The sequence below is a fragment of the Eptesicus fuscus genome, chromosome 18 (genome assembly GCF_027574615.1).
Source record: "Eptesicus fuscus isolate TK198812 chromosome 18, DD_ASM_mEF_20220401, whole genome shotgun sequence".
Taxonomy (NCBI): domain Eukaryota; kingdom Metazoa; phylum Chordata; class Mammalia; order Chiroptera; family Vespertilionidae; genus Eptesicus; species Eptesicus fuscus.
In genome coordinates, this window is record NC_072490.1 from 54323130 (window position 1) to 54346711 (window position 23582).

A 23582-nucleotide genomic window follows, 5' to 3' on the forward strand; every position below is an offset into this window, starting at 1 on the left:
ATGAGAGCGAGGCACACCTGTGTTTGGGTTATCGATGCTCTTTACAGAAATTGGTATCCTACTGCTCTGTGGTCTATACTGTTTGTAAGTTACTTTTTTTTACCGAAAAATATATCATGAAGGGAAGATGCCAGCAGGGGAGCATGGTTTATTAATCTCCTAACTCCCCACATAAAAACAGAACAACCGGACAGCAAAACCAAAGCCCTTGGAGAGTATTTAGCGCAAAAACACGTCACATGGTCTCCTCACCAGCTCCACCTGCAGACCATGGGGAGAAAGGCATGTGCACAACTGGTAAACATGGTGTGATAAATGCTCTGCTCTGAGCACTACTAGGGCATGGGCAGGGTGCAGGGGGTTCCTGGGAAGACTTTGCAGAACATCAAAGAATATTTACAAAGAAACCGTGACATCAACCAACTTTTAAGATTTTCTAATTTTAATCTTTTTTTTTTCTCAGAGTTTTCCTACTTTGAATTTTAAAATCAACTTTAAAATCATAATTAGATGATGATTTAGAATCAGAATTATGAATTGGACAGATGCATACATTTGGAGATTTGGCACTGGAAATTATAATGGAAAGTTGTTCATTTCTAAAGCAATTCCTCCTCCTCCCAAGGATGGGCGAGCAGACGCATATTAACTCAGAGAAAAAAAGAGGATATTTTATTCTTTAGATCCTCAGTTCTGTAAAAAAAAAATTAAGCTCAGAACTTGATGCTGTTCTTTAGACTGTCAGGTTCCTCAGTCAGAGCCCGGATGAAGGCTGGTGGGCCAAGATTTCTGTCTTTGAAGGAATTATACACATGCACACATTTAACATCTCTGTAGCACTGTCTAGACACATATTTGTAAATCAACAAATGACTCCTGTGAAAATAAAGATTAATACTTTTAAAATGATTTATCTCATTACATGTTGTCATCCAGACTTTACACTGGATCTTAATATTTCATATTGTAATGCTTGATCAGATTGAATATTGAACATTAAAGAGCATGAACATTTATGAAAAATGACATAATTTATTTTGTGAAACCAATTCCAGATACATAAAAACATGAGGCTTGAATTAATTCATCAAGAATATCAATAAACTGATAAAAACAGGGGCATTTTCATTTCAATCATAATCTTTAAGCTATATTCACAAAAAATTACTTACTAAGGCAGCCATATATGTGATTAATGGGTTGGTAGTGGTACTAATTACTCATTAGAATACAAGGACTAAAAATACCCCAGGACTTGAAAAATATAGTGATTATCATTAAACGGGTTGGCTAGGTCTGAAAGTCTTAATGGGTTTGTATTCTGAGCAGTAAGGACATGATTTGGAGCTGAAATGGGAGGGAAATTATCTGAGGAAGGTCTAAGTTGATACTAATGTGACGAAACTCTTCTTTTTTATAAGCTTATTTAATCAATTGTACCCCCTTTAGATAACAACCAGGCTCCCCTTCCAAACACTGGAATGCGTATTTCTTTAACCCATCAAATGAGTGATTATCTACAGACAAGTGATCCTCCACTCCCTGGGGCTCATTGTAAGGACACGGTTTTAGAGTGGTGGCCGAGATGGCTGCTTAAATAACTAGACTTTAGAAATCATAAATACAACCAAGCATCAGATTAGCAGCATCAATCATCATTAGAAGACAAATAGTGCCTGTAAGGATGACTTTCTACGTGTTAAATACATTTTCTCCATCGTTACCACTGAACACTGGAGCTTGGAATAAGGACAGATGTAGGTAGAATAAAACCTGCTGTTCAATCATGATGAATATTCTGAAACAAAATGAAAAAATAAGGAACAATTTGAAGGAAGTCAGATTAATTTCTGTTTTGAATACTACAATCATGTTAAAATTCTATGTATCAACTATAATTTTCATGTAACACCAATAATTTTAAAAAAATATTTTTATTGATTTCAGAGAGAAAGGGAAAGGGAGAGAGAGAAGAAACATCAATTATGAGAGAGAATCATTGATCAGCTGCCTCCTGCACGTCCCCTACTGAGGATCGAGCCCGCAACCCAGGCATGTGCCCTGACCAGGAATCAAACTGTGACCTCCTGGTTCATAGGTTGATGCTCAACCACTGAGCCACGCTGGCCGGACAACAACAATAATTTTTATGCGCTAACAATGACAACCTAAAACCTCACCAGACATAACACTTTTCTGTGAATCAAAGCCATAGAGGTAAGTATTGTGAGTTACAGTGGTATTTATTTTTTATATTGGATACAGAAAAGAGAGCTTCATGTGTTGTTTCATCCAAAAAAAGTCAAGAAGGATTCTAAATATATTAAAGAATAGCTTAAAAAACTGAAACATTGAGTTAACATTTTGAGATGTGACAGAATATTATCTTGTGAGTGATGGATCGAGTGGAATTTTTGCCTCTGTAGAAAACAAATTTAAGCAATTTTACAACTTCCCTGTTCCAGGGACAGAAGAGAAGGGCAGCATGGGCCCCACCGTCAATACAGAGTTAAGAAGTAGTAGAATGATAGGAAGAAAATATGGACGATTTGAATATTTCAATATTCATAAATCCAATTCAATCTGTGATGTTAAGTAAGATGATTTGGCATAACAGTTGATTGCATAGCAAGCCTCAATACCTGTTTTTGAACAGGTTAATTATAATTTAATTTCAGGGTGAGTTAACTAAATTAATTTGTCATTCTATAATGACAGGGGGTCACGTAGAATACCAAGATTTCACGGGCAATGGAAAACTGAAATAATTATTCTTACAGTTCAGATCGGCAACTCTTGACCTCTTAAGCGCCCACAGAAAATCTGTTGCTCGTGCAGCACTATTTTTAAGCCTGTAAGAGAGAACACCACCTTCATAAAGTCTTAGTGCTCTCTGAAAAGGAGAAGCAAAGGGGGACATTTACAGGTGTGAGGGGACAAGCTGAGCGATTGGAAGGTGAATCTCGCCAGGTAGGAAACTGGTTGTGCTTGGGTAGAGTCTGTGACATCACAGCTCTGCACTGTTGGGCACAGTGAGGTGAGTGCCGGAAGCAGCCGCGATGAGCAAGATGTTAGTTAGTCTTGCTACACATGCTGTGTGAGTTCACACTCCTATCTTCCAGGGGCAGGTGTTTCCAAGCCTCGAGAAACATTTGTCCTTAGTGTTGTTTAAAGCAGGGAACGGGTCGTCCCAGGATTGTTGGGCACGGGGTCAGGAAAGAATGCAGGGTCTGAGTGTTGTTTCCCAGGGAGAAGGAAGCATGGTGTGTGAGGGGCAGTCCACAGGTCCCCTGACTGTGCCTGCTAGTGTTTCTGACCTTATGGAACCCTCTCCCTTTGAGTGTCAGCTGGATTTAATGGCTCCTAATAAACAGAACAGGACAAAATAGTGATGGGTCATCGACTCTGAGATTAGGGTACCACACACTTTGACTTCCACTTTGCTGCTCTCTCTCTCTCTCACTTCCTTCTGCAGACCTCCGTCTGGGTTAACCAGGCTGCTGTGTTGAGAGGAACCCCACAGAGAGGCCCGTGTGACCAGGGACTGATGTCCCCAGCCAACAGAGACGAAGAGCATGGGGCCCACCAGCAGTGTGAGTGACTTGGTCACAGACGAGGTGGGAGTCGCGGTGGCCACCTTGACTGCAGCCTGGGGTGAGACCCTGCCACAGAGGCACCGCGGAGCTCTGCCCGGATGCTCCAGCTTCAGAAACCACGAGACAGTACATACATGTTCTGTTATTTTAATTTACTGTGTTTTGGGATAATTTGTAATGCAACCATAGATGACTAATACATATTGGTTTCACTTTTTAGGATATATGAGTATTATACTAAAATTTCCACTTATTCAGAATAAGCACATTTACTGGCTAAGATACTGGTTACATTTACTAATTCCATCAAGTGATATTGAGACTTGAGGGACATCCACCTAATATTATTTTCATGAAGGACGTTTCTTCATTCTGCTCTGTAGAAACTGGGCCCACTTGCAGGGTGTAGTGACTGCCGGAGGGAGGGCAGCTGAGGGCTGACGTGGGTCCATGCTGCCTTAAGGAGCACCCTGGTTGGTGCCTTGGAAAGAGCTTCCCTAACGGAAGGGGCGCTTCTCCGCAGCCGTGTCTCCCTGGCCCTGGGTAGGACCGGGGTCGAGTTGAGAAGAGCAGGTGTCTGCTGGGACCTGCTTCAGAGGCAGGGTTTCCTAGCCTCGGGCCTCCACGGAGCATCGCTGGAGGTTGTGTGGCAGTGAGTCCTGACCTTGGCTGACCTTGCTGTCTGTGGGTTGATCTACCAGTTGCTTGAAGGGGTAAGTTTTCTTCCCTTATCACTGGCCCAGGGAAATTAAGTTCTTGGCAGACAGACATCTTTTGGGGGCTTCAACATTATTTAAATTTAAAAGAAAATATGTCGAATGACATTCTGAAAAGTTTTAAAAGGTGCACATGGTTACTAATTGGGACAAGAAAAGCTGGACAAGATATAGCTTTCCGAGTAGTTTGTGAAGGGACAGTTGCCAACACTGTCCTGGAGGATGTCGACACGCCACGTCCCTCCCAGCCGTGATCAAACTGATGAGTTCAGCTGTTCTTGGCGGGGACGAGCGGCGGCAGGGGCAGGAGGACCACTCTGTTCGGCATGTTTCCCAGTTGACTTTGTTCTTAAGTCTGGTTTCAGACAGAGTGGCAGTTACGTTCCTTTTCTTCTCTATATTCACCTCGTTTGGGCCACACACATCTACTTCGCTTTGCTTCTGGTTTGTGGGATTTATAAGCTCTTTTCCATCTTTATTCTTGCTCTGTCCACCAACTTTTGTGCCCAATCACCTATCTGTCCCCCCTCCAGTTTTGTGGGCCTGTTGAGTTAGGATAAAGAAACGAATAGCCCAAGTGACAGTTGGTGACTGTCATTGATAAACACGTGAAGAGCAGGTACTACGCAAACAAATGACCGAGCCAGCCCTGAGCCCCTCTGTCCTCACAATCACTGCATCCTTCAGGACAGTATAATCTCAGCGTCCCGCCTGGCTAGCTGGTGGCCTTGGCTGTTCTACTGTCCAAGCCCCCTTTTCCTTATGGGCAGTCTGTTCTGCCAACTTGAGGAACTTAACTGATACCCAATTCGCAGGGAGCCTCTGCAAGTCATAGCTAAAGTCTTCATTTACGAAAGCCAGGGCTTCACATGGTGGGGACCTGTTCATATTTAAAATTTGGAGTATTCCTTTCTCATGAATGGACCGCACATCTAGCCAGGTGTGCCGTTGCTAACTCTATGGGATTGGCTTCAGAAAGGCTCAGGGCCCCAGATGGCTGCATTCGCCTATTGCTCTGGGCGGAGGCATCAAAGGCCTCGGTCTGAATCATTGCATCAGGCAGAAAGGTGTTGAGCCTTCATTAGCTTAAACCCTACTGTCCACGAGTCTCCCGGATAATCTAGAAATCCTTACCAGTTTCTCAGGGGCCAGGCTCAACAGGAGCGGATGCAATGGGGTGAAGTGTATCCAGAACCCTGAACACCGAATAGGCAGAGCTTTTGATTGAAGATTGGTAACGGGCAGCCAGAGTTTTAATCAAAAGGCCAGGTAATGGTGCGGTGGTTCCCCGGTGGGCTGCACGTTGGAGTCACCTGGGGATCTTTTAGAAAAGACTGTAGCTGCCCAGCTGGCATGGCTCAGTAGTTGAGTGTTGACCTAGGAACCAGAAGGTCACAGTTCAATTCCCGGTCAGGGCACATGCCCAGATTGCAGGCTCCACTCGTGCAGGAGACAGCCAATCAATGGTTCTCTCTCTCATTGATGCTTCTATCTCTCTCTCCCTCTCCCTACCTCTCTGAAATCAATAAAGACATATTTTTTTAAAAGCCTGCAGCTGGCTTCCACTCCATTCTGATTTCACTGTGGGAAGTGGGACCTGGGATTAACACTTTGAAAAATTCACCGTCAATCCTAATGCACAGCCAAGACTGAGAGCCACTGGATACTGGGTAAAGGCCGAACTCTGGGTTTAGAGAGATCTCAGTTTCAAGTCCAGCTTGTCCCCTAGATGATATGACTGGGTGTTATTTGACCTCCCTGAGCTCCCATGTTCTTTTCTTCTTCCATCGTCCCTTCTTTCTTAGATTTGTAAATTGTATCCGGCACTTATGGTTATTATTAACATTAAATATATGCGTAGCACAGTGCTGGCATGTGTATGTACTCAGAAGATATCAGCGATATTACTACTGCCAGAGTTTTGGAGTGAGAAGGGGGCTTGATGGTGGTTACAGGGGGAGCATACGAAGGATCCAAGGCAGCATGGGGTGGAGAGACCTGCTCCCTCCTGGGGCTTCTCCCTTGCCAGCGGCCCCGGGGCAGGCAGTGGGACTATTTGAGGAAGCTGCTGCCTGTTGTTCCCAGGGTTCCAACGTTGCATCGTCTTCGTCACTCAACCCATTTGACTGATTACCATCATGTGCAATTTTGAGGTTTGTGTCAAAGGAACAGGCTTGTCATGGTTGTTCTCATTATGGGGAAGTCAGATGTACTATCTGACTATATTAGACGCGCATTTTTATGACAGATTATTTAGGAAACAGGTTTCACTTCCAATAATTTAACAGAGGGGCTGGTCTAAGGCTTAATGAAAGAATTTTAAGTGCATGGCAGGCTGAGGACTTGTGGATCCAGATATTTCAAATATGTGCTGGAAACAGCTGAGAAAATACTCAGAACCATCAGGGTTTACAGGTAGATATGAACATTTTAGATTTACACTGTCCTTTATTTCATTTTTGACTAGAACTAAGCATTCATTTGGTAGACACTCCCATTGTTGTTAGCAGATGGCTGTGTTCACACTAATGAATATGCTGACACAATTATACACACAACTCCGGGCTGACTTTATATGCTGCATTTAAATCTGCATACTACCTGCTTTTATATCTTAAGTAGCTTATTAACAACTACCAGCAGCCCATTCCAAGTGGAATTAAACCTTTCTGTGGACATTAAATAGCAGCAGGAAAAGCCCTATAAAATTGGTTTATTTATAACCAAGTGTCAACTAATTACTCCAGTAAGTTGAAAATCCTTGCTCTTTTAAACCAGGGTTATGTTCCTTTTCAAAGAAAAAAAATCCTGTCATAAAATCTCTCTCCTCCCCTCCCACCTCCTTGTTATAAAAAGGTAGGAGTTCCTTCATCTGGGTTTTACTACAGGAGTTGCACAAATGACCAGGGATATTAAGCAGAGCCTTCCTGGTGCATTCGGGGAAGTGAGGCTCAGAGCCCGCCAATGGGCAGCTCCGGGGAATGGGCTGCACCTGGGGCCTGGTGGGTGCATGGGTCCTTGTCTGAGCTGATGGCTGAGCCACTGGCTCCCACAGGGTGTCCTCTGTCTCTTCCCACCGCTGTCCTGCCCGTCCTGGAATGGTGGCAGGGCGCGCCCAGTTTCCTGTCTCCCCGCTGTCAGTTCAGGCAGTTACACCTCAGGAAATCCCTCCTGTCTGCGCCTAGGCATCTCTAGTAGACCTGCCCCCCAATTCCTTTCTTTCTCAATTCCTGTTACTTCGGAATATCAGAATCATGGTCTCTTCTTGTACAAATGTGGGAGTAAAGATCTGGAAAGATTAAATGGCTTTGCTAAGGTATGTGTGTTGTTAGTGGAAAGAGAAGATTAGAACTTTAGATCGCTAACAACAAGAACAAAAGCCTCTCTCTGTCTTTGCTACATTTCTATAATTTCAGCTTTTTCTTTTTTATTATATTTCAACTAGAGGCCCGGTGCACGAAATTTGTGCACAGGTAGGGTCTATAGGCATGGCCAGCGATCAGGGTTGATCCAGGCCTTCTGGCTGCCAGCTGGAGCCTCCCTTCCACAGCTGCCAGCTGCCAGCTATTGGCTGGGACCTCCCTTCCCTGGCTGCCGCCTGGGGTCTTCCTTCGTTCTGCACCACCTCCTGGTGGTCAGCGCATGTCATAGCAAGTGATAGAACTCCTGGTCTCCGGGTCGAACTCCTGAGGGGACAATTTGGGTGTGCCCCCTGGATGCAGCATCCAGCCTCATGGAGGGGCTGACAGGTCCAGACACTCCAGCAGTGGTGGAGCGGTGAGGCTGGATCCACCCCCTCCGGCGGCGGATCCAGCTTTGCCGCTAGGTTCCCGTGGCTTCCGGCAAGGCTGACAGGCCTGGACACTCCAGCAGCGGCATCTTTGTTGGGTTAATTTGCATACTTGCTCCTGATTGGCTGGTGAGAGTAGCAGAGTGATGGGCAATTTGCATGTTTCTCTTTTATTAGAGTAGATAATCTCTTTGTGGGGGGGGGGGAGGAATAAAACATTGCTAACAATGGTTAGTCAATGGTAGGAAGAGACCCAAATCAAGGAAATAAAAGGCATATATAGATAAAATATAGCAAAATAACCAGTGTTCCCTAGTTAACAATCCCCCCCCAAAACTCCCTGGAAATTGCTGGAATCCAGCCCACCTGGCATCAAATCCTGGAGAGTCTGGGTGGGTCTACCTTGGTCTTCCTGTAGAGATAGTCTAAAACATACTTTGTAAGTTCCTATTCGCTATAAAATGAACCAATTATTTTGGTTGAAAGTGACAGACAGCCAACGAAAACTGTCTGAAACATAAAGAAAAAATCATTCGCTCATCTATTTATGAAACGGGCTGGAGGCACAGGTGTGTGAACTTTGTGCTTAGGGTTTACCTTTCTGCGTCCCTTGGCTCCATCTTCCCGTGTTGGCTTAATTTCCAAGTAGGCTCGATTTTTAAAAAATAAGCCGCCCCATGGCCAGCATGTCCACACTTGGAAACTCCAGGGGAGTTAAGGTTCCCCAGGAGCCCCCGTGAGCCATGCACACCCTTCTGACTACAGCTGCTGAGCACAGGTGCTCACCTCCCCTCCAATCCACAGGCAGGGCGGGAACGCTCTGATTGGCCCTGATTCAATGTCTGGTAAACTTCTTTTTTTTTTTTTTTTTTCAAGCAGAAAATGATCTGCCTTTATTACATTGTCACGACTCTGTTTTATTATCCGGCAGCACAGCTGATCCAGCCCAGGACTGCCCCGCAAAGCAGTGAGCAGGGCGGACCCCCAGTGGCCCATGGCCCAGAATCCTCAGGAAGGCTTGAAGTGGAACTTATCTGAGAGGGGGACTGGGACTGGGTAGCTGTTCTCACTGGGCTGGCTGCAACCGCAGTGGATGTGGGGCCCAGGAAGTCTGTGGCTCCTGAGCCTGTCCCAGGCAGTTGGCCCAGCTGGCCCTGCTTCTTAGCCTCCATGTGGAGTGATCTCTACTTACAATTCCTGAACTAAGAGTAGGCCGAAAGTTTTCCCCTAAAGGAATATGGAGCTACTATCCCCAGAAGAAGGGAAAGGGATGCTGAGAAGATAGAGCAATGCATAGCTACATAGCTATACCCCAGGGAGGAGGTAGTCATGTGAGTTTAGAATGAGGTCGGGAGAATTAATTTTGTGAACACCAAGACTGTCCTTGCTACTGCTGGCTCAAGTATCTCTTCTGAATTGGGGATAAGATCCGAAAGGTTCAGATTTCTCCCCGAATCTGTTTCAGAGTCTTTTAAAAGTCTTCATTGATCTCAACCATTTTATTTAAAACTGCCTTTTTATAGCATGAGCCTTCAAGACACATTACAAAAAAGGAAACGTATTACTCAATTTTATTCCTTCTGCTTTGTTTAATCATGATCACCAAGGCAGTATGAACCCATTTATGAATATACTTTATTCTAACTAAGTTTCAGGCTAAATAAGTTTGGGGGCTACGCTGGAAACTTAACCACCTTTTATCACTATTTTTTTAATGAAAAAATGAATTTCATGTTCCATGTAACTGATTTAGAAATGAAGCCATTGGAATACAATCCATTTGCAAGCACATACTGCTAAGAACGTTAGCAGATGCATCGATGAACCTTAATTACATGGAATCATTTTGATTAACTTAGTCTTCCTCCTGTACTCCAATATCCAGGTATCTTCCTGCAGCAAAGTCACAGCAGAGACAATCAGACATACAGAGTGGAGTCAGTCATGTTTATCCTTAGAGATGACCATGATTTAAGCAGAACTCCTGGTGAATATGAGGGAGTTAGAAAGATCCTCTCATGGTCAGAGAATTTATCAGAAAATCTTATTTATATAAAAATAAGATTTTAATGACTCAACATTTGCAAGATCTTTGAGTTGAAGGCTCTTGAATAGAACTCTCAAAACAGAACTTTCTGAGAATGCAGAAAAGCAGTGTTGGTATCCACTACCCTGGTCTGTTACCTGTGGTTTCCTGACTTACAAGGCATATGACAGTGATGTTAAAGCACAATTCAGCCTTTTGAGGAGAATCCATCCACCCACCCATCCTCCATTGCCCATCCTTCACCTATCCATTCACTGAGTAAACACGTGTATAGGACTCTAGGTGGGGCCATCTAGGCCATTGGACCCTAACCCTCAAGCTTAAAGAAACTTCGACTTCTGCCATCTGATCAGCTGCAAATGTGCATGGGAATAGCATGATGCTTAACACAAATGTTGAGCCCACCTGAAATCTGAGGTTCCAAGGACAGCTAAATAGGAAGCTAAAAGGATATCCACAACCTGATGCTAAAGGCTGCTGGTCCAAGGAAAGCTCTCTGAGAGTGTTCTAGATGTTTTGGTGAGAGAATATAGATATAGAAACAGATAAGAAAAGATCTCAGGATTTATAGTCAGATGGAGAAGTCTGGTGTATAAAATTCATTATACACAAGACAGAGAGAAATATGCTTTGCTTTATTTTTAAGGAACCACAGTTATTTACTGAAGGCTGTGTGTGCCTGTTGGTGCTGCACAACTTCTCAAACTTCAGTATCAAATAGGGCACTGCCACCTCATTTTCTGGCTTTTTATCACAGAAAGCCCAGCTTTGCAAAGGTCGGATGTCAGCAAAAGGAGCTGGAGCTGATGTTGAAGCTGGTAATTCCTTACGTGTCGACAGGGTCTGGGTGGGTTTCTCCCACACATTTGAGATAACCTGCAGCGCTCTTGTGCTGGCCGCAGTACCTGCGCACAGTCTGAGAGGCTGGCCCTGGGCGGTCTCTCCTCTTTGCTCTGTTACAAGACCCTCCATCCAGCGTGAGCTGTGGCCTCAGGCCCAGATCTTGTATTCAGGTTTGGAAGGGACTGGAGGGTTCTGCTGAGTCAAAAATGTGGACTCAGAAAATTGCCAATAAACGGAATCAACATCAATTATGTTGCATTGCACTCTGCCCAGGGGGATGAACCGTCAGGTCTGGAGGGAATGACAGAGCACACCGACCACTTACACCCAGAGCCGGTGCAGCCCGAGGCATTTCATTTTCCATGATTCAGAAGCACTTCCAAATCGCGAGGCTCTCACACGATCATCTAATATGGTTCTAGAGAGTTTGGCAGGGCCAGTTTATAGATTTATGTCACCAGAATGTCAGTTTTATACTAGCTGCACCTACACAAGGCCCTATTTCCCTAATCTGAGTAATGTCAAATTAGCTGTGAGCTGCAGATAACTGGAATAGTGATGCTTTCTGGCAGTAGTGAAAAGGGATGAGACATAGGTTTGTGAGAACAAGGAATCCTAGTGAGAACGAGACCCCAATAGACCCGCCAAAGTTTTCTTTCAGCACAGGACACGTGTAAAGGGGTTGTTTCTGAAACATAAAATAGATCTATTTTTCATTTCAGTAAATCTTGTTGCCCTGTGATTCTGCTCTCGCCCCTGCCCCCAAATCCACAGCATTCGTTGGCTTAGCAGAAGGAAGGTACCACCCCGAAGAAGGAAGTCACTGCTGGCTCTGAGGCTCAGAGACAATCTTCTGGGGCCCGTACAGCAATGGTTCTCCAACTTCACTGCCCATCAGCGTCACCGGGAGGGTCTGCTAAGAGCAGGGTACCGGGCCCCATTGGAGAAACCAGCCAGGGTTTCTGATTCAGTAGAGCTGCAGTGGGAATCAAGAATTTGCACTTTTCATGTTTCCAGGTGATACGGATGCTGCTGGTTTTTAGACCAAACTTTGAGAACTACACAGCCATGGAGTGTCAACAGTTCTTGAAAGTCAAGGGTCCTGAGAGAAAGGGGGTTTATACACCTCAGAGCTTCCATTTCCACATCGAAAGCCAAGCCTGGAGTTCGAAAACTGGGGTTTCCCCGGAATGAATGTGAGTGGCATCATCAGACACAAGTCCTTCCTGCTGCTGTGACAAGCGGTGTGGAAGGAGACAAAATGACCACAGAGAGAGAACACACCCTCGCCTCTCCCTAACACCACCTCAGCGGCTAGAAGCAACCTACCTTAGTTAACGTTAACGTGGGCGACGTCTGTAGTCAGTGCCCTTTTCCCACCGGAAGGATGGCCGCTCTCAGGAAAACCCTGCTGGGGTGTTTTAGTTGCTTTTAGATTTTTTCCTTATGCATAAAAGATATTCTTGCTACAGAATCCAGGAAGCCTCAGGAAGTTTCACATCTATGGGCCCAGAGTGAACCCATGACTTGTAGGAGAAGAGACAACCCCCTCCCCCCACCGGAGCTGAATGGGCCCCTGTTTTACAGAGCATTGGTGATCTCCGCCCTTTTTCGTGAGCAGAAGGTGCATTTAGAACTTTAATTGTTAAGCATCTTCCTTTTGTTTCTGACCGAGGACAAAGGCTGTATTCTTCCTGTCATGGGCACAGGGATGCTTTCCTGTTTGGATATGACTGATGCCCTTATAGGAAGTAAACTCATTTCTGCATGATGTGCTTGAGACTTGGAGAAATAGACCACAATTTATCTCCTCTAAACAGCACTCCCCAGTTCAGAGCAGGAGGCAGATAACCTCAATGTGAACTTTGCCTATGGATGTTTATCTACAGCTCCAAGTAATATGGATTTATTCCGGTAATATACAGGCCATTTGGCAGATAATGTCAAGAGAAGCATTTTATTACTGATTTCTTGTAAATTACACATGGTTGTGTTTTAATGGATTTTCCTTCCAAGCCTCAGTCTCACAACACGAGGAGTTAAACAGATTTTTAATATGATCTTGAATATTGACTTTTAATTATGCACTGGTTAACAAAACAAGTAACACTGCCATTTCCATCAAGGGAGCAGTAAGGATGGAGGGTATCTTTTGACACCCCCCTACCTTCCCATTCTATTACTATTTTTTAAAACATCCCCCATGCCAGGCATAAAAATGTAAAAAGTCTCACATTACTTTAAGGAGACCCTGGAGCAGCTTTTCATTATGTTTATCACAAAGGATACACGGCTTCTGTAGTGATAGGTGAAGGGAGCCTAGCAACCATGTTCAAGGGTAAGAAGGGCTCTGCGAAGGGGCACAGGAGCAATTAATTTAATCTCCGTAGGAAGCAAACTGGAAAAAATACCTTAAAGGTAAAGAAAGAAGGTAGACAATCAAATGAACTTCCTGAGCACAAGGATATCAGGGGAAGGAAGTCATTGCAAACCTGAGACCTAAGCTGCATCCTTTCTGCTGCATCCCAGCTCTTCGGAGGCCGTAGAGCAGCAGCACCCGGCAGCAGCGGCCCCAGCGTCCTGCCGACCCGAGGCAGCATCCAGAGTGTGACCCCCCAGCACTGCTCCCTTTCTAAGACGCGGCCATCTCTTCCTTGGAGACAAGAAGAGGTGGTGAGCGACTTCTATTGGACGGGCATATTTTTAGATTCTGTTTCTAAGAATGTGGAGGGCTGAAGGCTTTCGGATTTCTTTCCTGGCCATTCAGGCAAGAAAATAGGTCAAGAGCTCAGTAAGACCAAGGAGATCAGTGGCTTATTGCTGTATGGCAGTTAGCATTCTTTTAAACTCTTTCTCCCAAGAATGTTCTGAAATGCATTCTGTGAGGAAGTGTTAGTGGTGAAGACAAATTCAGGGTATTGAGGTCTTAATGGATGTTGGTTGCTTAATAAATCTGGGCAGAAGATAAGAAAGAGTGAATGGACACATGAAATTTTGACAATGATATAGCTAAGATGAAATCAGGCTAATGTATTTTATTTAGAACTCCCCAAAAATTGGAGTAGAAAAGGACCTCAGAAATGAAATCTAATGTATTTTGAAAAATGCCTGGGGAAACTAAATAACGTCCTTTTATTTATTTTTTTTAGCCACCTGAATAATAGGATCAGAACTGGGAATTTAACTCAGTACAATGGTGATTTCATTACATTATTCTCTTCTGGATGTCAGTTCTCTGCAACTTGTCATATGGAAAAACCTAGAGGTAGTTTTTGTTTGCTTGCTTCTTTTTTTTAAAAATAAATCTTTATTGTTCAGATTATTACAGTTGTTCCTCTTTTTTCCCCCCCATAGCTCCCCTCCACCCGGTTCCCACCCCACCCTCTGCCCTTACCTCTCCACCCCCTATAGGTGTCCTTATCCATAGGTGTACGATTTTTGTCCAGTCTCTTCCTGCACCTCCCACACACCTTTTCCCCCAAGAATTGTCAGTCCACTCCCTTTCTATGCCCTTGATTCTATTATATTCACCAGTTTATTCTGTTCATCAAATTTTTTATTCACTTGATTTTTAGATTCACTTGTTGATAGGTATGTATTTGTCATTCATAGTTTTTATCTTTACCTTCTTCTTCTTCTTCTTCTTCTTCTTCTTCTTCTTCTTCTTCTTCTTCTTCTTCTTCTTCTTCAAGAATACTCTTTAGCATTTCATATAATATTGGTTTGGCAGTGATGAGCTCCTTTAGCTTTTTCTTATCTGTGAAGCTCTTTATCTGACGTTCAATTCTGAATGATAGCTTTGCTGGGTAGAGTAATCTTGGTTGTAGGTTCTTGCTATTCATCACTTTGAATATTTCTTGCCACTCCCTTCTGGCCTGCATAGTTTCTGTTGAGAAATCAGCTGACAATCATATGGGTACTCCCTTGTAGGTAACTAACTGTTTTTCTCTTGCTGCTTTTAATATTCTCTCTTTGTCTTTTGAGCTTGGCATTTTAATTATGATGTGTCTTGGTGTGGTCCTCTTTGGATTCCTTTTGTTGGGGTTCTCTGTGCTTCCTGGACTTGTACGTCTATTTCTTTCACCAGGTGGGGGAAGTTTTCAGTCATTATTTCTTCAAATAGGCTTTCAGTATCTTGCTCTCTCTCTTTTTCTGGCACCCCCATAATTCGGATGTTGGTACGCTTGAAGTTGTCCCAGAGGCTCCTTACACTATCTTCATATTTTTGGATTCTTTTTTTCTTTTTGCTTTTCAGGTTGGGTGTTTTTTGCTTCTTCGTATTTCAAATCTTTGACTTAATTCTTGCGATCCTCTAGTCTGCTGTTGGATCTCTCTATATTATTCTTTATTTCAGTCAGTGTATGCTTAATTTCTAATTGGTCCTTTTTCATATCCTCGAGGGCCTCACTAAATTTATTGGCAGTTTCTAGAAGATTCTTGAAAAACCTTATAACCGTGGTTTTGGACTCTATATCCAGTCATTTGCTTTCCTCCATTTCTGTCATTTGTGACTTGTTTCTTTGTCTCTGCATTTTGGCTGCTTCCCTGAGTTGATAGAGTGGCTTTGTGTGCTAGGTGCCCTATAGGGCCCAGTGGCTCAGACTCCCCAATTACCTGAGATGGACACTTTTGGTCCACCTCTTTGTGGGCTGTGTGCATAGTCTTATTGTAGTTAAGCCTTGATTGTTGTTGGTTTCACTGGGAGGAATTGACCTTCAGGCCAACTGGCTGTGAGGATCAGCTGTGTCTATGATGGGAGAACCTCTGTGCTGGAGACACCCTGATGGGGCAAGACTTGCTTCATTGGGGCTTTGGTGCTCACTGAGTCTGCCCCTTGAGTGTGTCCCTCTGGATCTGAGGAGTTGTAATCTGGATGGTCCCACTCTGACCACTGGGTACACTGGCTCTTGGATTTCCAAGGAGGTGCAAATTTAGCCTCTGCCTGAGGCCACCCAGCAGGAGCTATGGAGAGATCTGCAGATTCCTCTTCTTTGTTTATGGTTTGGAGGTGCCCAGATGAGGCCTAGTTGTGAAGCAATGCAAGCTGCTGTGGAGCCTTGGGCCTTCTTTTGGAAGTTCTGGCGCTCTCTGACCCAGCTGCAGTTTGTTAGGTAATTTTAGATTGCAAAGGGCCAGGCCATTCATATGCAAAAGCCTCTGCACACAGCTTGGGTGGGGCGGGGTCTCAGGGCAGGGCAAACAGCAATGGCTTTCCATCAGCCCTGCCCTAATAGGCCCCAAGGTCTCAGTGTCCTGCAGTAATAGCTGCAAGCACCTCTGAGAGAAAGCCGTCCTGGAGTTCCGCCCGAAGCCAGACAGTCCAGTTTTTCCCTGTATGAGTCTGGGTCCCCAGAGTCTCACCCGGAACTGGAGTTTAGAGCAGTTGGGAGCTTGTGTCTCCCTCTCGATTGAAAAAGACAACCGCGTCCTCAGTTGCCAGCCCTTTCCACATGCGTGCCTCCGTACCTTTGCACTTTATTTCCGTACCTCCTCTGAGTCTCAGTGTGCTTTTCTCTTTCCTTCTCGTTGTAGAATTTCGACTCAGGCAGCCTTCCTGTGGTTCTGGATGATGTCCGTTCTGTCTTTTAGTTGTAGTTTTGAAGTGGTTGTGTGAGGCAGCAATTTCAGGTGTTTACCTATGCCGCCATCTTGGTTTCTCTTGTTTGCTTGCTTCTTATTCCTATACACAACAACAGCAATCAACACCCAAAACAAGTTATTTAGCTTAACTTGGAAAAACCAGAAACTACTCTAAGTTCTTACACTACATTAAAATTCTTCCATTCTTCCTGGGACCATCATGTCAACTTTGTAAAGCAAGGAGCAATAGTAAGATAGTGTTAATTACTTTTAAAAAATCGTTAGAAAACACAAGTTTTGTCACCATTATAAAACAGTACCTTTACAGACCCTCGCCAAACAATTAGAGAAGCTGTTGCTAAAAATACCAACTATATGATGGCTTCTTTGTATTTTATCAATTGACTGTCATTTGACTTGTTGATTGAAATAAGATGGAATCCTCACCATGTGGAGGAATACTGGAGAGAATGCATATATTTTGGGAACAAAGATAAAAATGGAGCATTTTTCTAGCATCGAAGAACTTTAAGGTTGTCTTAGCACTTTTGGAGAAAAACCACCTGCCCAATAGAATTTCAGCCACTCTGGCCAGTTGTCAGGAATTCTTTTTATCCAGGTGTTGGAAATCAAGACTCCAGGAGTAAAAGAACACAAGCAAACTGAAACCCCAGGAAGCTACGTTTATTTCAGCCTCAAAGAGCTCCGTGTTGTTAAACAAAACATAAAATGTGCAATAAACTTTAGGTATAAAGGACTTCGTTGGCCATAACATTTTATTTTACTGCTGTCCTCCTATGGCTAAACACGTTCAAGATCGGTAAAGCATTAAAATATTCAAGATGACAGAACACGAAGCCCAGTTCCAGAACTGTAGCCAGGAGAATGTGTGACAAGGGGCAGAAGAGAATGCCTGTGTGTCATCATAAAGTCCAGCATTTCAGCATGCACTTAATTAAAAAGGCCAGTGAGCGTCCCTAATTGGCTGTTCCGTTGCCCTCCGCACAGGCACGGGCTGAACTGAGTGGGGCAGCTCTGACCCCCAATCTCCTTGTGCCCCTGAGTCCCACACAGGCGCTTCCACACACAGTCAGGATGCTGAGACTGTCCTGAGACCCACATTTTCCGTGGGAGCTCAGAAAAGCACATACTGTTTTAAATTTCCCTGAATGTGCAGGGAGGCAAGGATTTATATTTTGAAATAGAAACCCCTTACCTACTGTCTAAGAAAGCCTTTGTTACGGAAATAAGTCTTTCTGTGGGAAATTACAGTTTCCAGGGGACCTATCCCTACTAATCAGACTCAAGATTGATTGGACATTGCAACCTTGTATTACATCCCCTCAGGACAGGGAATTACTAAATAAGGGAAGCAAAGTCTTAAAATGAGAAGACGGTGGTGATTTCTATTGAGTCACCTGCAAAGTAGGAGAATTAGGAAATTCTTTTGGCTCTTCTGTCCAACTTAAAAGCACGATTGCAATGGCGTTGTCAAAACCCACTGTCTAGGCTGCTTTTGGAGTATTGTTGTTACATTGAACTTGATTTTTCAACCTCCAGCTTTTTGGTATGCACACTTGGTTAATTGTGTTTTTTGTTTGTTGTTCCTGTGTGTGTGGGGGGGGGGGTGGGGGGTGGGGGGTGGGGGGTGGTGTTCATTATTGTTCCCTTAGTTTCTAGCACAGGGCCTGGCAAATACTAGGCTCTCAATCAATATATCTTAAAGAAGACATTTTGAAGCACTTACTTTTGCCTCATATTTATGAAAGTAACATTTATACAAATGGTAATAGGAAAATGAAATTCACCCATATCCAGTAAAGTATTAAAAATTTGGTGTGTGCCATAACCGGTTTGGCTCAGTGGATAGAGCGTCGGCCTGCGGACTGAAGGGTCCCAGGTTCGATTCCAGTCAAGGTCATGTACCTTGGTTGCGGGCACATCCCCAGTAGGGGGTGTGCAGGAGGCAGCTGATCGATGTTTCTCTCTCATCGATGTTTCTAACTCTCTATCCCTCTCCCTTCCTCTCTGTAAAAAGTCAATAAAATATATTAAAAAAAAATTTGGTGTGATTCCAATGATCTAATTTGTATATGTTTACATGTACATACACAAGTATACCCAGAAACACAAAGACACACATACAAATGTATGCATACTAGACACTCACAACTGGTATCAAATCAAATGGTCAGTTACTATCATCTTTTCAATTAATGTGAACGAGTTGGGGAATGTTCCGTGCAATGGGAACCTGTTTATAGAGTCACAGTGCCCATTCACTACCACCCTCAGCCTATGGACTTGCTCATCGGGTTGAGGAAGCTTCCCTGTGTTCCTCACCTGCTAGCAGAGACTCACTGAGTAGTAACGCAGTGCCGGAAACTGCTAAGCCCTTGACTCCTAATATTCCCTTTCAATCTTCACAACAGCTTTCAAGGTCAGTTAGGATGTTTTTTTAGGACCCTGGGAGCATAAGTCATTTGCCCAAGCCCACGCAGGGTGGCTCGCAGGGCGGGGTTTGGAACCCAGGCCTGACAGATTCTGACCCCCAGCTCTGAATCTTGGGGCTGGACCCCATGCCTTGTTACATGTTACACGCCTGACTCATTTTGAGCCCTCTACCTTTTGATCAGTTGTTCCAGTTGGTTCTATTTCTGAAACGTCCCATTTCTAATCTCCCATCAATGCCTTAACTCGTTGGTTCTCAACCAGGTACAGTTTGTCCCCCCCGCGGGGCATTTGCAATGTCTGGAGACAGTTTTCTTTGTTGTCCCTTGAAGTGGGGTACCACTGGCATGTATTGGGTAGAGGCCAGCACTATTGCTGAACATCTGCAATGCTCGGGACAGGCTCCCACAACAAAGACGTATCCGGCTCAAAACGTTAACAATGCCAAGGCAGGGACATCCTGTCCTAGCTTATTTCCCCAGACACTCTTGTCTAAACACAAACACCCTCCTAATTAGTTTTTCTACCTTAAGTTTCATCTTCATACACACTGCTGCCATGGGCATCGTTTAAGCAGACACACTCACGCCACGCTGTGGCTCTATTTAGCTCTATAGCTCTGGAGGACGCCCCGGTCCAAATGCAGATTTAAACCGTTCCCGACCAGGTGACCTTAGGCAAGCCATTCGACCTCTCCGAACCTCACCCTGCCTGCACAGGTCCGCACTAATGTTACCCATCACGTACAAGTGACCTTGAGGCTTTCTACTGCCCGCAGAAGGCCCACACTCTCAGCGTGGCATCCGCTCTGCACCGCGTCGCCCACTCCGCAGCCTCTTCTCCGCGCTGCTGTTCTGGGAGACAGGTGTTCCGGTCGGCAGGACCACCTGTCATCCCAGACTCACGGACACTCGGCTGTCTGTGTCTTTGCTCTGCTACAGCTGGGACTCCATCTCTGTCTCCTCTGCTTGGAAACGTCTTCTTCTTCAGGACTCAGGTCAAAGGTCACCTTTTCTGCTCAGCCTTCTCTAATATCTAGTCAGATTTTATGTACTCCTTCCCCTACATGGTCACAGTATTTTGGTTATTCCATCTATCAGTCCATCCATCCATCCATCCATCCACCCACCCACCCACCCATTGGCTGTAATACAGAGTAATTAAGATCACAAGCTCTGGAAACAGATTTGTTTCATTCAAAATCAGGTTCCAAAGTCAAATTTATGTAACCTTGAGCAGATGACTTGGCTCTATAAAGTCTTAATTCCCTTGTCTCTAAAGTAGATGTACTAGTATTATACAATTGGTAAAGCTATTGGAGGATTGCATGTGTATAAACCACTCATCATATTGCTTGCTATGGATAAGCCCTAAGTAAATGTTAGTTCTCACCCACCTTGTATTTGTTGAGTACCTACTCTCTGACAGGCCCTCTTCCCATTGTGCCTGCATCATAATGGGCGGTGCCTGTGCCCAAATCTCTCACTGATGAGCTCTTTGGCGAAAGGTAATTTCCTTTTTAATCTCCTCTTCACACCAACACTTGAAGTGTAGGTGACGATATTACCATTTTTGTATCAACATCTGGCCTTGTTTCATAAAGTTCCGCTGGCCAGTATTCCCTCCTAAGATGCTCTGCAGGCATCTACTGATGTGAGATTCATGGCGGATGAAAGGCTTCTGCTATTCTCCTGCAGTGGCAGCCTACCCTCCATTTCCAACCCACCTTCTAAGCTGCCTCCCTGGGCATAATCAAAAGAAATCAAAAGAAATCGCCTCATGGTTACAATGGCCTTTGGCCTTCTCTACTACCCTGGAGCTGCAGAGACGATGTCAGTGACATATTCCTGCAGAAGGAACTCAGCGGCTGCTTAATTCTACCTGTGGATTTTGAATGCTTTGTACTTTGTTAAAATCCAGATTGCATTCGTCTAACTAAGCAAGTGGTCTGATCTGATTAATATAATGCATTCTCCTCTATTGCCCAGCATTGCCAAAGGCAAGGTATTACTTAGCAAACCACTCCCTCCCCCAATATGTACACACATAAATGCAAAATAAATAGATCCCACAATCATTATTGAACTAATATAGCACTTGGAAATGTATTTTTATTGTGAAAAATGGACAAATAAGAGCTGCTGACTGTTTGTAGCCCTGGAATGTAAGTCAGATGAATTGGTGCCCAGAAGTCTGACATTTCAAAAGCCTGAGAATGAGTTGCATTTTTCCTGGTATGCCATTTTTGCAATTCGCCCAGCTATTTTCCTTTCACAGGAAGCAATTCTTCCGTGTCCAGGCAGTTCAATTAGAGCATTGTGAAAGTGCTCAGAAGGACTTCAGCAGAAGGATCCCTGAGCAACAGGCATAATTTTGGAGAGGAATAAATTCTGCTCTTACCACTCAGTGTCGGCAATGGTGTGAACTAACCTGGAAAAAGAATGCCCAGAGAATTAGACACATGCCCTCTTACCTCAGAGAGTTCTCTGGGTCAGCTCAGCGCCCTGTGAGTCTTTAGCCAACAAAGCCCCCTCCTGGTCCTCCCTGCTCACTGGAGGGCCGGCTCCATCTCTGGCGGGTTTAGAACATGCGCCTATACTCTTCTCTCCTTAAGCATGGGCTGGCTTAGAGGCTTACTCCGAGTGAACAGAATGCAGCAGGAAGGACACTGTGTGACATTGGAGACTTGGTTGGAGGTCAGCAAGCTTTTCCTGTAAGGGTTCGGATAGTAAATGCTTTTGGCTTTCTGGGCCATCTCTATAGAGTCTGGTTGAGACTGTGCAGCCCTAGCATTGCAGTGTGTAACACAAACGGGCCTGGCTCCTTTTGAAGTTAGCTCCTAGAATTCGCAAGCAAACAGTCTGCTTATCTGCAGGTACAGTTTATCATTCAGAGAAACAATGTTGAAAGGATGGTGGGGTGGTCACAGCGGTACCTCATTGCTGTAGTCACTTGCATTTCCATGAAGACATACAATGTGAATCGTCTTTTGTGTGCCTTTCTTGCCATCGGCACATCGTTTTTGGTAACTCACTCTCTCTGCAAGCTGCCACGTCTATCCATCCTGAAGCCACCACGCTGGAGAGGCCACGAGGAAAGACCACATAGAGGTCGGTGGAGATGCCCAAGGAGGCCCAGCTGTCCAGGCTCCCCTCACGTGTGTGTGAGGAGGACGTCTTCAAGATGAGTGCAACCTAGCCACCACCTACCTGACTGCAACCATATTGCAGGAGACCCGCTAAGAAGAGCTTAGCTGAGTGCAGAATTGAAAGATGATGGATGGACAAATGACCTAGTTTTCACCTGTCATTGCCCACACTGCTTTGTATAGAAATGGGCATGTATCTCCATTTGAACCAATGAGATCCAACTCCTTGATCTTCATAGTAAGAAAGAGTGGAAATGCTCTCTTTTTGCTGTATTTCTAACAGGGTAGCATGTAAGCCTGGGGCTGTTAGTTGACATTTTGACCCCATACAGGCAGAACCTGTCCAAGACAGAGAGAGAGAAATGAAGAGAGAGAGAGAGAGAGAGAGAGAGAGAGAGAGAGAGAGAGAAGAGAGAGAGAGAGAGGTATTACTAATGGCATCAGTTGGGTACGAGTATCGAACTATTCCTAAGAATTAACTGTGGGTATTTCAGCTTTAAGAGCCAATTATTGTATTATACAGTGGTCTGGTGCATGAAATTCATGCACATTAAAAGGGGATTAATTAGAGGAAATATTTTAATATTGTTATTTGCCCTTTCTCTATAATAGAAGTATCAGAGATGAAAGAAAATCAGTGAAATGTATATGAAAATCTTCCTCCTGTCAGAGTCTGGGGCGCACCATGGGACCCAGAGTCAAGTCCCTGCCCACCTACCTGCTCCTCAAAGTCACATGAGACCCAGACCCAGCTGGCCCCCTCTCCACCATTGGGCTACATCCAGACCCAGTGAGTCCTACCCTTGTCAAGCCCTGCTGGGCAAGGGAGCGAAGCCTCAGGTCCCCTGGCCCAGCGCAGGGGCAGGGGATGTGGCCTGAGGTCCCTCAGCCTGGGCCGGGGCTGGGGGGGGGGGGCGGTTGTGCCTTGAGGTCCCCTGTCAAGCCCTGCCAGGTGGGGGATGCGGCCTGAGATCCCCTGTCTAGCCCCACTGGGCAAGGGACATGGCCTGAGGTCCCCTGTCAAGCCCCGCTGGGTGCGGGGGCGGGACCTGAGGTTCCCCGGCCTGGCGTCGGGGTGGGAGGCACGGCCTGAGGTCCCCCGGCTCAGCACCGGGGCGGGGGGCACACCTTGAGGTCCCCTGTCAAGCCTCACCAGGCAGGGGGCACGGCCTTAGGGTCCCTGTCAAGCCCCCCCGGGGCAGGGGACGCAGCTTGAGGTCCCCCGGCCTGGCACCAGTGCAGGGGCACAGCCTGAGGTCCCCTGTTAAGCCCTGCCGGGTGGGGGTCATGACCTGAGGTCCCCCGTCAAGCCCTGCTGGACAGTGGATGCGGCCTGAGGTCCCCTGGCCTGGCGCCAAGGTGGGGTCGCAACCAGAGGTCCCCCATCAAGCCCTACTGGGTGGGGCATGCG